The 12796-nt window shown below is 44.7% G+C and overlaps 1 protein-coding gene across 4 annotated transcripts in view; it reads right to left on the bottom strand.

Moving 5' to 3' along the window:
• Nucleotides 1-5961, bottom strand: part of SMAD2 (SMAD family member 2) — a 109395-nt gene extending 103434 nt beyond the window's left edge. Inside the window, exons 1-2 of one of the 4 annotated variants that reach the window (XM_032602462.1) lie at nt 5549-5961; nt 5194-5277 (exon numbers count right to left, since the gene is read on the bottom strand). The gene's annotated coding sequence lies outside the window, so the exon portion shown is untranslated. The remainder of the gene's footprint in view (nt 1-5193; nt 5278-5548) is intronic. The other 3 variants (XM_032602460.1, XM_032602463.1, XM_032602461.1) reach the window with 3 other exon arrangements.
• Between the last annotated feature and the right edge of the window lie 6835 nt (nt 5962-12796).

Raw genomic sequence — 12796 nt, 5'->3', positions numbered from 1 at the left:
ATTACATTCTCCCTACATGTAATTACTGAAATTGAAGCTCAGAGCTATCCTTGAGATGTCTACCTATAATCAGCATTGAAATATGTCCTAATTGAACACATCACAATTATATCAACCTGGAGTAATGATCAAAATTGATCAGAGAGGGCTTCCCTGGTGGGGCAATGGTTAAGAATCCACCTGCCAATATAGGGGACACGGTGAAGTTCAAGCCCTGGTCTGGGAAGATCCCACATGCCGCAGAGCAACTAAACCCGTGTGCCACAACTACTGAGCCTGCGAGCCACAACTACTGAGCCCACATGCTGCCAACTACTGAAGCCCGCGCACCTAGAGCCAGTGCTCCGCAACAAGAGAAGCCACCACAATGAGAAGCCCGCACACCGCAACGAAGAGTAGCCCCTGCTCGCTGCAACTAGAGAAAGCCCATGCGCAGCAAAGAAGACCCAACACAGCCAAAAATAAATAAAATGGAATAAATTTAAAAAAATGATCAGAGATAAGCAATAAGCCTCAAACTGTGCATTTTTAAACAAAAAGGGCTGGATAACTTTTGTACTACTGGTTTAAAAACAAAAGACCCTTTTCTTTTTTCCAAATAGCTAAGGCTATAAATTACAAGGTCACCAATTAATATTTGATGGAGTAGATGGTTTAGAAAGTAACCCTGAGATAGGAAAGAGGAGGATCCAAAAAAATTACCAAGGCTAATATTGGAAAGAAGTCACATAAAAGAAGCATGAAGCCCCCAACAGACAGACCAGCCAACTGTCCACACTTGTTCAGTCCTAGAAATCTCTAGCATACTTTATCCTAAAACCTGAGTGAAAAGTTGTACACGACACCCCTGCAGACTGACAAAAAAATGACTTACTCGGAAGAAAAGGTGTGGCCTGGGGTGCAACACCATTTAGATCACCTTTCTTTACTACTGGCCTAGCATGAAAGATTTTTCAGTCTGGAATCATGGCACTCTGAATGGCAAAACAAATGAAAAGCACCTTGGTCAGAGCAGGTACTTTGGATCTGTCATAAGTCATTAGAACCATGTTCTACCCCTTTAAGAACATTTGTTAATCATCCCAAATGACAATCTAAAGTATATTATGTAGATTACCGCTCTCCTTAAATAGATTTTCCCAAATATGATTTAATCTAATCGATGAACTTTCATTACTATGTTTTCAGGTCTGGTCCTGCACTGAATGGTTCCAGACATGCTAGTTAGGCTCTGAGTATTCGTTTTTGTGTCTTGTAGATTATCTCCATTATCCTCACCAGACTGTTATCTGTTTTTTCTTAAAATAGACAGTAGGCTAACAGTTCCCCATCCTCCTACCCCACCCCTCACTAGGCTCCCCTCAACCTCCCACATGACCCACAATCTACTTGTCTCTAATCTACTATGGGTTTAGAAGCAAGATAACTTTGCTTGTTAGAAACATTTGAAATAAATGCCAACAGGTTCTAATTCAGGGTCACAATCGCTCTCCTATGACTAGAACTGAAAGGTATGGACTTGGACAATTTGCCTACCTTAGGCCTTTTCGCTAAGTGTCTGTTTCTCAAATGTATTTTATAATAGATCAAGGAGAAGAGTGTAGGAAAATCATCTGAATTAGAAAACAAGTGAAAGCTACAACCAGAAGAGAACAAAGATCTTCTGAGAAGACCCTTAGTCTGAGGCACTGTGCTTAGGTACCTTCATCACAATCATTTACTCTTTGTATGTAATAACCTTAAGAGGAAGGTATTATTACCTCCATTTTCAATCAGAAAACCAAGGCTCAGGAGTTAAGGGGCTTCCCTGGTGGCGCACTGGTTGGGAGTCCGCCTGCCGATGCAGGGGACACGGGTTCGTGTCCCGATCCGGGAGGATCCCACATGCCGCGGAGCGGCTGGGCCCGTGAGCCATGGCCGCTGAGCCTGCGCGTCCGGAGCCTGTGCTCCGCAACGGGAGAGGCCACAACAGTGAGAGGCCCATATACCGCAAAAAAAAAAAAAAAAAAAAAGGAGTTAAGTAATTTGCCCAATACAGTGACTGAGAAACTGACTATACGCCTAGGTCTCTCTGACGCCAAAACCCAGGGCCTTTCCATTACACAAGATTGCAGCCCAATCCTTTTTCTCGGTTTAGCTAATTGTTTTTATACTTTATTTCTGATACTTTCATTAGAACCTGACCGATTCAGGTTTGCTTTCTTTCCCTAACCAGTTTCAATAAAAGGCAATGGATAATCAAACTAAGGCCAAATTAGGCTTAGCTCTACAAGTGTTCACCTGCTCAGCAACAAATATATTTCTGAAAGACTAGTCATATCTTCAATTTGTAGAGATTGTGCAAAATGGTGACAAGTTCCCCCAACCCCAAAAAATACACTACCTATTCCCGGTGACAATATGAGTTAACACATGACACCTTCCCTAGTGCTGTCCTCTACACTCAAAAGAAAGCCGTGCAAGCATACGATAGGAATTGGCTCCGTCCTGAATTTGTACATTAACATGATCTTCCTACTCTAAACACTGGAGGACAGGACAAGGAGATATGAAGATTTTCCACTTTTCTAATCCCATTAAGGAACAGGGATACACTTGTTCCCTGTTACTTCACTGCCTAGTTCAGGGCCTGACACACAGCAAAAGGCTGTTTTACTGTTTAATAAATGAATAAATGTTACGTGTTCAATAAATACAAGTTAGTTGTTGAATAAATGCATAACCTCTCCTGAACTGGTTTTGAAATCTTTTTATTTCACATTTTCTGACATACCTTTACAATATAATACTTACAATCTTTCCTCTTACAGATAAAAATGGCTCCTCTACTCCCATCAGAAGACATGCCCCCCGCCATCCTCTAAAAATGACTCTTGTCCCAAGAATAAGAATGAGACTCCATCTGCCAGACTGCACTAAATATGACTTTTATATGCATTACAAAAACACCTGTATAAAAAAGCTGCTACAAAACGAGAAGTCCTAAAGTACAAAACCAACAAAATCAAAACCAAACAAGAATAAGGAGTGCTTTCACACCTTTAGAAAAGCCAAAGCTGAAAATATTTGCAAAATGTAAAAATTCAACAGGTCTTTGATCAGCAGGTTACTTAACTAAACTATTTTTCACTCACAGATTTTCCCCCAGTGTGAAGTAACAAAATTTTAGCAACATGTTTGTATAATATTTACAATATGAAAATGAAAAGGGGACCTTTTGCCATCTTGAAGTAGAAAGAACCTTTGTTCTTACTAAAGAGAATTTCTGCTGAAATATACAAAACTATCCCCAAATTCCTACTTAAGAGTTAAAGCACACACCAAGCCTGACAAGCCACAAACAACAGGAAATTACTCTGCACAGTTTCTTACAAGATTCTTATTTCATGAACCTTACAGATTGTGTGTGTAGAGATCTGACCATTTATGACTAGGCACAGGTTAACTTACAACCTTGAAAAACCAAACTTTGTTGAACTCCTATAATGTGAAATCACTGTACAAGGTATAGATACAAAGTATAAAAACCAAGTTCTAACAGCAATTTCTTACTAAAACAAGTCCAGAAATGGATGCTACCAATCACATTACATTAATTAAAACAGACCAATGAACTACTTTAAACTCAATTTTAACATTAAGATTAAACATTAAGATTATCTAAGGGTAATCACCTTAGATATGCCCATAGACTTGAACTATTCTTACTTACTACCACAGCTAATTTTATGGCAAAAAAAAAAAACACTAAGGAACTTTAAAAATAAAATCAGTGTTACTTCCTGAATTTAATATAAATGTTTTCTAAATGACCTTTTGGTGGAGAAAATTCTATCAATACCCTGTATGGTTTTTTAAGGCAAATGAAAAAAAAATCCTCCAACCATGATACATTTATGAAATCCATTTTACATTATTTCTCCCATCTCTGTGTATATTTGCTTCACTTATTTATTCACATCAAAACTTATCAAATTTAATTTAATTATTTACCTTACACATGTATGTGAGAAAAACTTTTTTTTAAAGGGTATCAAAACTAGAAAATTAGCTAATGTATTTTCAGAATAATAGAAAATGTATTATCTTATTAGTCTCAAGGAAAGCACCCTTACAATCAGGGGTGAAGGTTCAATTCACATGAAATCAGAAGAAAAGGAACTAATCATTCAGAATTCTGGAAATTAATTCAAATTTCAGGGACCATTTTTGGAAAAATGGAGTTTGCATGATCTCTTGTTTATATATTACTTGCGTCGTTTTAAAAGTTTAAAACACCAAAATTTAGGATACTCCAAACTGTAACAAACATGCCAGGACTTAGATGGAAAATGCTACTTCATTTTCGTTTTACCTGGAAATTTTTTTCTTTTTAAATAAAGGTTTAGTTGACAACAAACCGGTAGTATTTAGCTTTTAAAGGGTCAGGAAGAAGAAATAACAAAACTAACCTAAGTACTGTCTTTCTTTTGTTTAGGATCAAAAGGAAACCATAACCACAAAACGGTTAAGTAAGTAAAAGACAAAAGTACTCAACCCAAGGGCAGTATCCCCCAGGAGAGAACAAAACAAAGTTGCAGATTTGAAAACCAAGTTTGAAATACGTGAAATCAATCAGCGTGCTCTCTAAAGGCGTGTGATAAAAACAAACAGGCTCCGCTCACAGAGCAACTTTCACAAGCGAGTAGAGAAGGATCTGGACAGAGTATCAGCCGTGTGCGTGTTTGTGTGAGAGCACACACAAGCGATTCTGAACCCCGAGACCAGAATGGTTAACAAAGGTTACAGCACCAAAAAAAAAAAAAAAGTGGAAGCAAAGTATCGCACGCTCCTAACTCGGCTTCCCAACAACTCCCGAAACCAGAGCTCCGTCCCTCCGGGCTTTGCAAATCACAACCACAAACTACCGAGTGTGTTCGCGGCGCAGGGGACGGGCCACAGCCGGCCCCCGCCCCGGGCGGCGGGCGGGCGGCAGCTCCGAGCGCCAACCCCTTCCCTCCAGCTGCCGACCCCGTCCCTCCGGCTGCCCCGCCCTGCGCTCCCGCACCCCGAGGGCCCGGCGCCCCGCGGCCCCGACCTCGCCACACCCCAGCCCCCGGCCCCCGAGGCCAGGTGACGCGGCGAGCCTCACCGACCCGAGCCCCACACTGACACACCCCAGCCCCGTGGGCCCGCCGGGCGCCGCGGCGTTACCTGCACCGAGGCTCCGGGTCCCGCCCCGTCAGAGCCGGGGGTCCGGGACCTTTTGTTCCTTCCTCTTCCGAATGGGATGAGGGGCTGGGAGGGGAAAGGGGAATGGGCGATTGGAGGTAGGACTGAAATCACTCTCCCGGGCCCCCGGACACCCGCCCCGCCCCCCAGCCGGAGCCCGGCAGTCGACCCCGGCGCGCGAGGAGGGGGCGCGGGCCCGGACGCCGCCCGCGGGAAGGAGGGGGTGGGGACGCGCGCCCCGCCACCGCCCCTCCTCCCCTCGGGCGCGCGCCCGCCTCGCCCCCACCCCGGGCGGCCGGGACGGCCGAGTCCTCCCCCGCTGCGCCCGCCGGCCCACCTCCGCTTCCGCCCTGCGCCCTCCGCTGCCGGCCGCGGCGGCGCGGCGCACCCACCTCCGGGCGGCTCGCTCGGCGCTCGCTGGCTGCTGGCTGGGAGCTGCTCCTCCACCGCCGCGGCCGAGCGGTAGACCCGCCTCCCACCCCGGGCCGCGAGCCCCGCCGATTCGCCGGCGCAGCCCCGGGGCTGGCACCCTGCCGCCCGCTGATTGGCGCCCCCGGCCGCCCGTTAGGGCGCGAGGCACGCCGGCCGAGCGCAGCGCTCGGCGCGTACGGAAGAACGGAGGAGGGAAAGAAGGAGGCCGAGCGCCCGGGAAAGGCCGGGGCGCGAGCGGGGCTCAGAGAGTCGCGAGCCACTACCTCCCCACCTCCTTTCCCTTCGGCCGCCCCGCCCTCCCGGCCGGACCGGCGGCGCTTGCAGCCAATCAGCGCACGGGGTGCTCGGGGTGTGAGCCGCGCGTCGGGGGCCTCGAATCGGAAGGGAGACGTCGCTCGCTGATTGGTCCCGCCTCCCCCGTAGAGCGTGAGGCGAGGCGTGGCCGGCGGGGCGGTGGAGGAGTAGGCAGGGTGTGATGCCCGCGGTTTCGGTTGGCTTAGTCTCCTGCGCGGTCCCACGAGAGGCTCTCGGAAGGGGAGGGGAAGGCGCGTAACCTGCTGCGCTAACGACCACCCGTCCCTCACTACCTCGGCCCTGACCTCCCTCCCGGTCTCTCGCCAGCGTCACTGGGTGGGGCCTGTCGGGGGCCGCCTGGCCCACCTTCAGTAGTCAAGCCGGGAGTGGATACGTGCTCATCCCCGGGGAAGCCCAGAGGACGGGACGAGCCACGGGCAGAAGAGGGTTCTGCAGAAGCTCGGGTACCGGACCCACTCTGGGCGCGCCCTTCTGCGAATGAGTGGGCGGGGCCCTCGTGGTGGTAAACGGGGGCGGGGTCCGAGATGTAAATAAGCCCAGGGCTGAGATCTTTTCTGGGATGTAGGGCCAGGGAAGGGGGATGCCAGCTATTTTTCTTTAACCGGAACCGTCGTTCTGTCTTCGTTAAAAATGGTGCTAGTAATGCATGCTCTGAATGGTCTTGTGAAGTCTAGAACATAAGTGCCTGGCACGATGCCCCTCAATTGCTGAGTTATCTTCCCTTCCCCTTCATTTCTGCACTGTTCAGGGGCTGTTAGACCCCATCCTCGCTCATCTGCACGACGAGCCGCTAAGCCACTGGCTTCGCAAAGCTAGTGGAGTCATAACCCCAATCGGGTAACTTTGTCACTTTTACCTTACAGACACCCGAGCCTCTGCCGAAATACTGAACCCAACCAGTCACATCAAGCATTTATTAAGCACCTACTGTGTTAGGCAGAGAGCACCGTAGAACTGAAGGTGAAAAGAAACTTAGATCTCACTTAGGTAGTTGGTGGCAGAGACAAGACTAGAACACGGTTTTCTTGGTTCTCTGAATGGCACTCACTCTCATGTACTCCTTGCTTCGTGGATTTAACCTGCGACTCAAGTAAGGGGGCACTAGCAATGCAAATCAGTAAGCAGGAAGTACCAAGTGACCACTTCAAACAGAAAGACTTCTTGAAATACATTTTCTTCCGAAGTGAAGGCTTCCCTGAGGAGGGTACCTTCAGTTGAATGTGGAGAGATATTTGGTCATCCTCTGAGTCTTACAGGTTTTCCAAAAATCCTTTAAAAATCTCCTGCATTTCCTCCATCTCTCTCCTCAAACATGGAAGTACTTTTCTCATCGAAAGTTTGTGATGAAGAGCATGCTCCAAATATGTGACCTTTGGCAAGTGAAACTCACCTGCGATGATAGCTACTTAAATATAGTTGAGTGATGATTAAATAAAGTAAGAATTATGAAAGTGACTAGCACAGGGCTAAGTTAAAAGAAAACCAATAATCATTATCCTTTCTTCCCTTCTGTTGCCTGCAACACATATGCTAAGATGAACCCATTCAGCAGAAATTCTACCTTCAAAAGTTTACCCCCAGGGTGGTGTCTCCCATTTTCAGTTTAGAGGCAGCTCTACTCACCCCTTTTTAAAAACAGCTTGCGAAGGGGATCTAGGAAGCCAATTGGTGGAGCTGTTCCACATCCTAATACTTCTCTTTCCGCTTCCCAGAGCCACCAGGGAGGGTGTTCTAGGGCAAAGGCTATTCGATTTAGAAGTAGGAGGGCTGTTTATGGTTTTTGGTCCTTCTCCCTACTAACACAAGCCAACAGTTTTTATATGAAGTGGCCTATAAAAAGCTGCCCTGGGTCACACAAGTATTTTCTCCTATGTGACCAGGGTGTGCATTTGGGTGTCTATGTGGGTGAGTAGAAATAGAAACAGAAGCAGATCTGGCTGGAATTCCAGAAGGATCTGCTCCCAGTACAGGAGTTAGGTACTTTGAGGGGCACATTAATTCAATGGATAATATGCTTGAGGTCTAAGACCATCTCTCCAAAGTGTCAGACTTTGGATCCCTAACTCTTTCATTTAGGAAGCCTTCCAGGATTTGTAGGATTGAGAAAAGGGGAGGAGGGGCAATCTGGCTACCAATGCAGTCCCCAAAAGGCTTAGAAAAGGAGCATCCCTTCTCAGCTAGAAATGCATCTAAGCCAAAGTGGGTCAAGATAGAAACTGAAGGCAGATGGAGCAGGGATTGCCGTGGCAACAATCAACTTGGAAATCCACTAGGGTATCTCAAGACCTATCAGTAGGTCCCTATTGTATAAATTATATTGAGTAAGTCTTATGTTTATATGGATAGACACTTTGTTTAACCTTTTGTTGTGCATGATACTGAAAAATCAAATCAAAATCAATTCAGAATCTATTTAAAAGTAGTAAAATGTACTGGAAAGACATATAAGGAAAATGGTAATGGTGGTTGCTTCTAGAAAGAGAACCTTGAAGTCATGAGTGGAAAACTTAAATTTTATCATTAATTCTTCTGTAGAGTTTTAAAGAAGATATATATGTGTATTTATACACACACATATACACACACATATATATGTACATATATATATATCCATGTATTGATTTTTCAAAAGCTAGAACTCATATTCAAAAGCTAGAACTCTGCTAAATTTGTAAAGCTTTTCCTGGTTACTCCAGCCCAAAGGGTATCACTCACCTATAAATTTTCTCTCATGGTCAGAATGATTTACATACCATGACTTTGCTTTGAGTAATGTCTTGATCTGTTAGTTTAGTCTTGAGCGGGTTTTTAACTTCTCATGTGAGTGTTTTGTCTCACCATTTAGATTGCAGATTCCTGAAGGACAAGGACGGCAAGCATCTTGCTCTCAGTTGTTTCCCCACAACCTAAGATAAAAAATACCACGTAATTGAAGAAGTGTGAAATACAGCATTTGTATGGCAGAAAAAGGCTATATGTGTGTCAAAGGTCTGCAAGCATTCTACGTAGCTTTGCCCCATCCTTCCAGTTTGTAGTTATCCTCAGTACAACTATTGAGTATCATGTCAACATCCAATCTCTATATATGCTCATCCTCGTGGAACTAAGTTGCAGTGAGTATTACTACATCTTAAAGAAGGACCCAGTTATTTGCAACTGATTAAATGAGATAACCTAAGTACAAAATGTAAAGAACAAATGTGTGGGGTTACTTTTGTTGTAAATGAAGAAATCCAACACAGCTGGATTTTTATCTCAATACAATGAAATTTGATATTTTAAATGAACTTATGTTGAAGATGTATCCACCTGCCTCCACACACACACACACACATACACACACACACACACACACAGAGTCCTCATTCACGTGGTAATTTTTTTTTTTTTTTTTTTTTTTTTTTGCGGTACGTGGGCCTCTCCTGCTGTGGAGCACAGGCTCCGGATGCGCAGGCTCAGCGGCCATGGCTCACGGGCCCAGCCACTCCGCTGCATGTGGGATCTTCCCGGACCGGGACACGAACCCGTTTCCCCAGCATCGGCAGGCGGACTCTCAACCACTGCGCCACCAGGGAAGCCCCACGTGGTAATTTTTATTAAGATAAAAAATATTTAATATCTGATGGGAAATGCTGGAGACAAGAATATAGCATATACAAGAAAAAAATTAATTTCAGCAAATATTTATCAGGTATCTGTTATGTGCCTATCATAAAAGCATTGGTTTTTCATGGTGGAAAGTCCTCATTCCATGGCCAAAATCACTCAAGAAAATAAAACGTACAAATAGGTTTTTTAGTTTAAAGGTAATGACATTGGGAGAGAAGCTGGCTCTGGTTGAGAGAAAAACATTTGGAGAAAACAAATTATATTTCTCATCGTTCTCCAGGCATCTGATAATTAATATTATATTTCTTGTCTGTACATTTAAAAGCATAAAGAATTGCTGGATAATTTATCATTGGATAGTTAATCCAATGGTTGTTCAAATTCTACTTGGAAAATTATGCAGTGCAATGAGCACTCCCATAAAGGCATTTAAATGGTATCTGAGATCTCCATATTTTGGAAAAAACTGAACAGGGGCCAATGTCTAAACCCTGGAAGAACAATGGACAAATTATTCAAAGTTCTATTGTGAGAGGGATAACTTGGTAGTCAGATGTCAACAATAGGGCCTTATGCCTTGATTATAATTGTCTGTGTGTGACAATATTGACTGAGCCAGGCGGCTGCTAGGCAGGATAAGTGTATGAAGGTATAATACTCTTAGAAAATTTCAACCTTATTAGCATAATTGCTCTGATGAAGACTGAAGAGCTTATTTAACATAACTGACTAGAGTAGACAATAGATGCATAATCAGCGTCCTAATGATTGAATTAATGAGCCCCAATTGTTTGTCCTTACTGTAAGGAGTCCTCATCTATGAAAAAGACATTTTGCTGAAAGAGTCTGACAATTGTGTTAGCTGATGAGTGGCCAGAATGTAATTAATGATGGGAGAGAGACAATTACTACTGGGTTCTAAAGACTGCAATGGTGGCTTTCAAGGGGTGAATTACATAGCTACATAGAAGTTTCATATCAGCTCCTCCTTGCCTTCATACAGTAATGGAGCCTGATCAATGCTCTTATTTTGCAGCTAAAGAAACCGAGGCCCAGGCTTTTCCAGAGACCCGTGACCACTTTGTGTCAGGGGTTATACACATAGTGTCTTACCTTTCCTGCTCTGATACTGCCCACTGACTCTTTGACCTGTCCCTGATCTACAGCCTCACCTATGCCTTTGCTACTCTCTTCAATCTCCCTTTTACCTTCTATGCATATGTCCTGACCAACTATTTCACAGTTAAAATGGGGCAAATTTCCTCTCTCTACCTAAACCCCAACACTAGACAAATATGTCTATCTCCACATCTATTCTCCCAGCCACTTCCTGTGGAAGACCTGCTCCTCCTTCTGGAAAAGGCTTTTTCGTCTACCTATTCTCTGTTCCCTTGACCACCCAGTCTAGATTAGAACCGCCCGCTCCACACACGCATTCCAGTCACACTATCATATCACCTTTTAAAATTTTTCTTTAAAACCCTTTATCATTATCTAGAATTATCATGTCCACTATTTCTGTACTGTGACTTATTATTTGCCACTTCTCCCTGCTGAATGTAAGCTCTTTAAGAGCAGGAAACATGTCTGTTTTGTTCACCAGAATATTCCTACTGAAGCATGTCTATTTTGTTCACCATATTATCCCTACTTCAAGCATACCTGGAGGCACTCAATACATATTTTTGAATGGATCGATAATTTTCCCTCAAGCTCAAAGCATGTGAAAAATAAACTCATCATCTTCCGTTTTCCTTTCTGGGTGTGTTTTAGCCCAGTTCCCTAGAAAACAGACCCTGATGCAAGGATGCTGATCCTTTCTTTAGGAGATATTATCCCAGGGCAGGAACAGGGAAAAGGCAAGGAAGAATGGAGAGCTATGCACAGGGATGCATTACTGTGCTGAACACTGCTTCATGGAAAGACTTGAGGAGATACAGCCAATCTCTTGACAGGTGCAACCACTTGGCCAGACAGACAATAAGGAGGACTCATGCCTTGGAACAATTCAAGGAAGAGAGGAATTTTATCTTTGTCTCCTGTCTCTTTGTCATTGGTCAAAGCTTGTCCCACAGGGAGCTAACTTTCCCATACTTCCCAGTTGTGTTATCCATATTCTTTGATAGTCACTCAGAAAGCAGGTCCCTGCCCTGGAGTTCAGAAGTGGTGGGAAGAGACTGTTCGTATGTGGCTGGTCATCCTTGGGCTGTCAAACCACAAGGGACTTAACTAAGTTGCTCATGGTGGCAGCTGAGACAGGAGCAAGAGGCCCAAAAAGCCTGAGAAGACACATAAACGGGGCCTAATGTAGAGTACTTGTTATCACAACAATGGTAGGAACAGGTCTGTTTGATTCGCTGCATTGTATCAGCACCTCCCACGATAAGTGATGATTAAATGTTGGTTGAAGGAATGCATGCGTAAATGGCATCACCATCTCTTGATTTATTTAAGCCAAAATCTTGGAGTCATCCGTGATCTTCCTTCTTAATTCCTATATTGAGGACAAAAATTCCTCTACCTCCTTAATATATCTCAGATCTAATGCCTCTTGTTCAAGCTCACTGCCTTGATTCAGAACTTTAGCATCTTTCATTGTAATGCTTGCTATAGCTCCTTAATTGGTCTTCCCGTCTCTGGTATTCCTCTCCTCCAATTCTTTCTCTTTCCTGGCAGAATTTTCTAAAAATTATAGTGTGTTTTCTTTTCTTTTTTTTTTGTGGTATGCGGGCCTCTCACTATTGTGGCCTCTCCCGTTGCGGAGCACAGGCTCCGGACGCGCAGACTCAGCGGCCATGGCTCATGGGCCCAGCCGCTCCACAGAATGTGGGATCTTCCCGGACCGGGGCACGAACCCGTGTCCCCTGCATCGGCTGGTGGACTCTCAACCACTGCCGCACCAGGGAAGCCCTATAGTGTGTTTTCTGAATGCAAATCTGATTATGTCACTATGTTGATTAAACTGATAGTTTGTTTAAAAGGATCAAATCAAGACTCTTTAGCGTAACCCAAAAGATCCTTCACAATCTGTCCTAGGCTAGTCTCTTTAGCTTTACACCTCACCACTCCCCCCCTTGTCCTTATATCCCAGCCAGACTGAAATCCTGGCGTTTTTGCCAATACACCACGCTTTCCCATTCCTCAGTGCCTACGCTGTGCTCTTTGTTCTGCCTGGAATACATTTGTGCCTGAGGAACCTCTACTCATACTTCAAAACACTGTTTCCAGG

Source organism: Phocoena sinus, chromosome 14 (genome assembly GCF_008692025.1).
Source record: "Phocoena sinus isolate mPhoSin1 chromosome 14, mPhoSin1.pri, whole genome shotgun sequence".
Classification (NCBI taxonomy): Eukaryota; Metazoa; Chordata; class Mammalia; order Artiodactyla; family Phocoenidae; genus Phocoena; species Phocoena sinus.
This window is presented reverse-complemented; position numbering and strand designations above follow the sequence as displayed.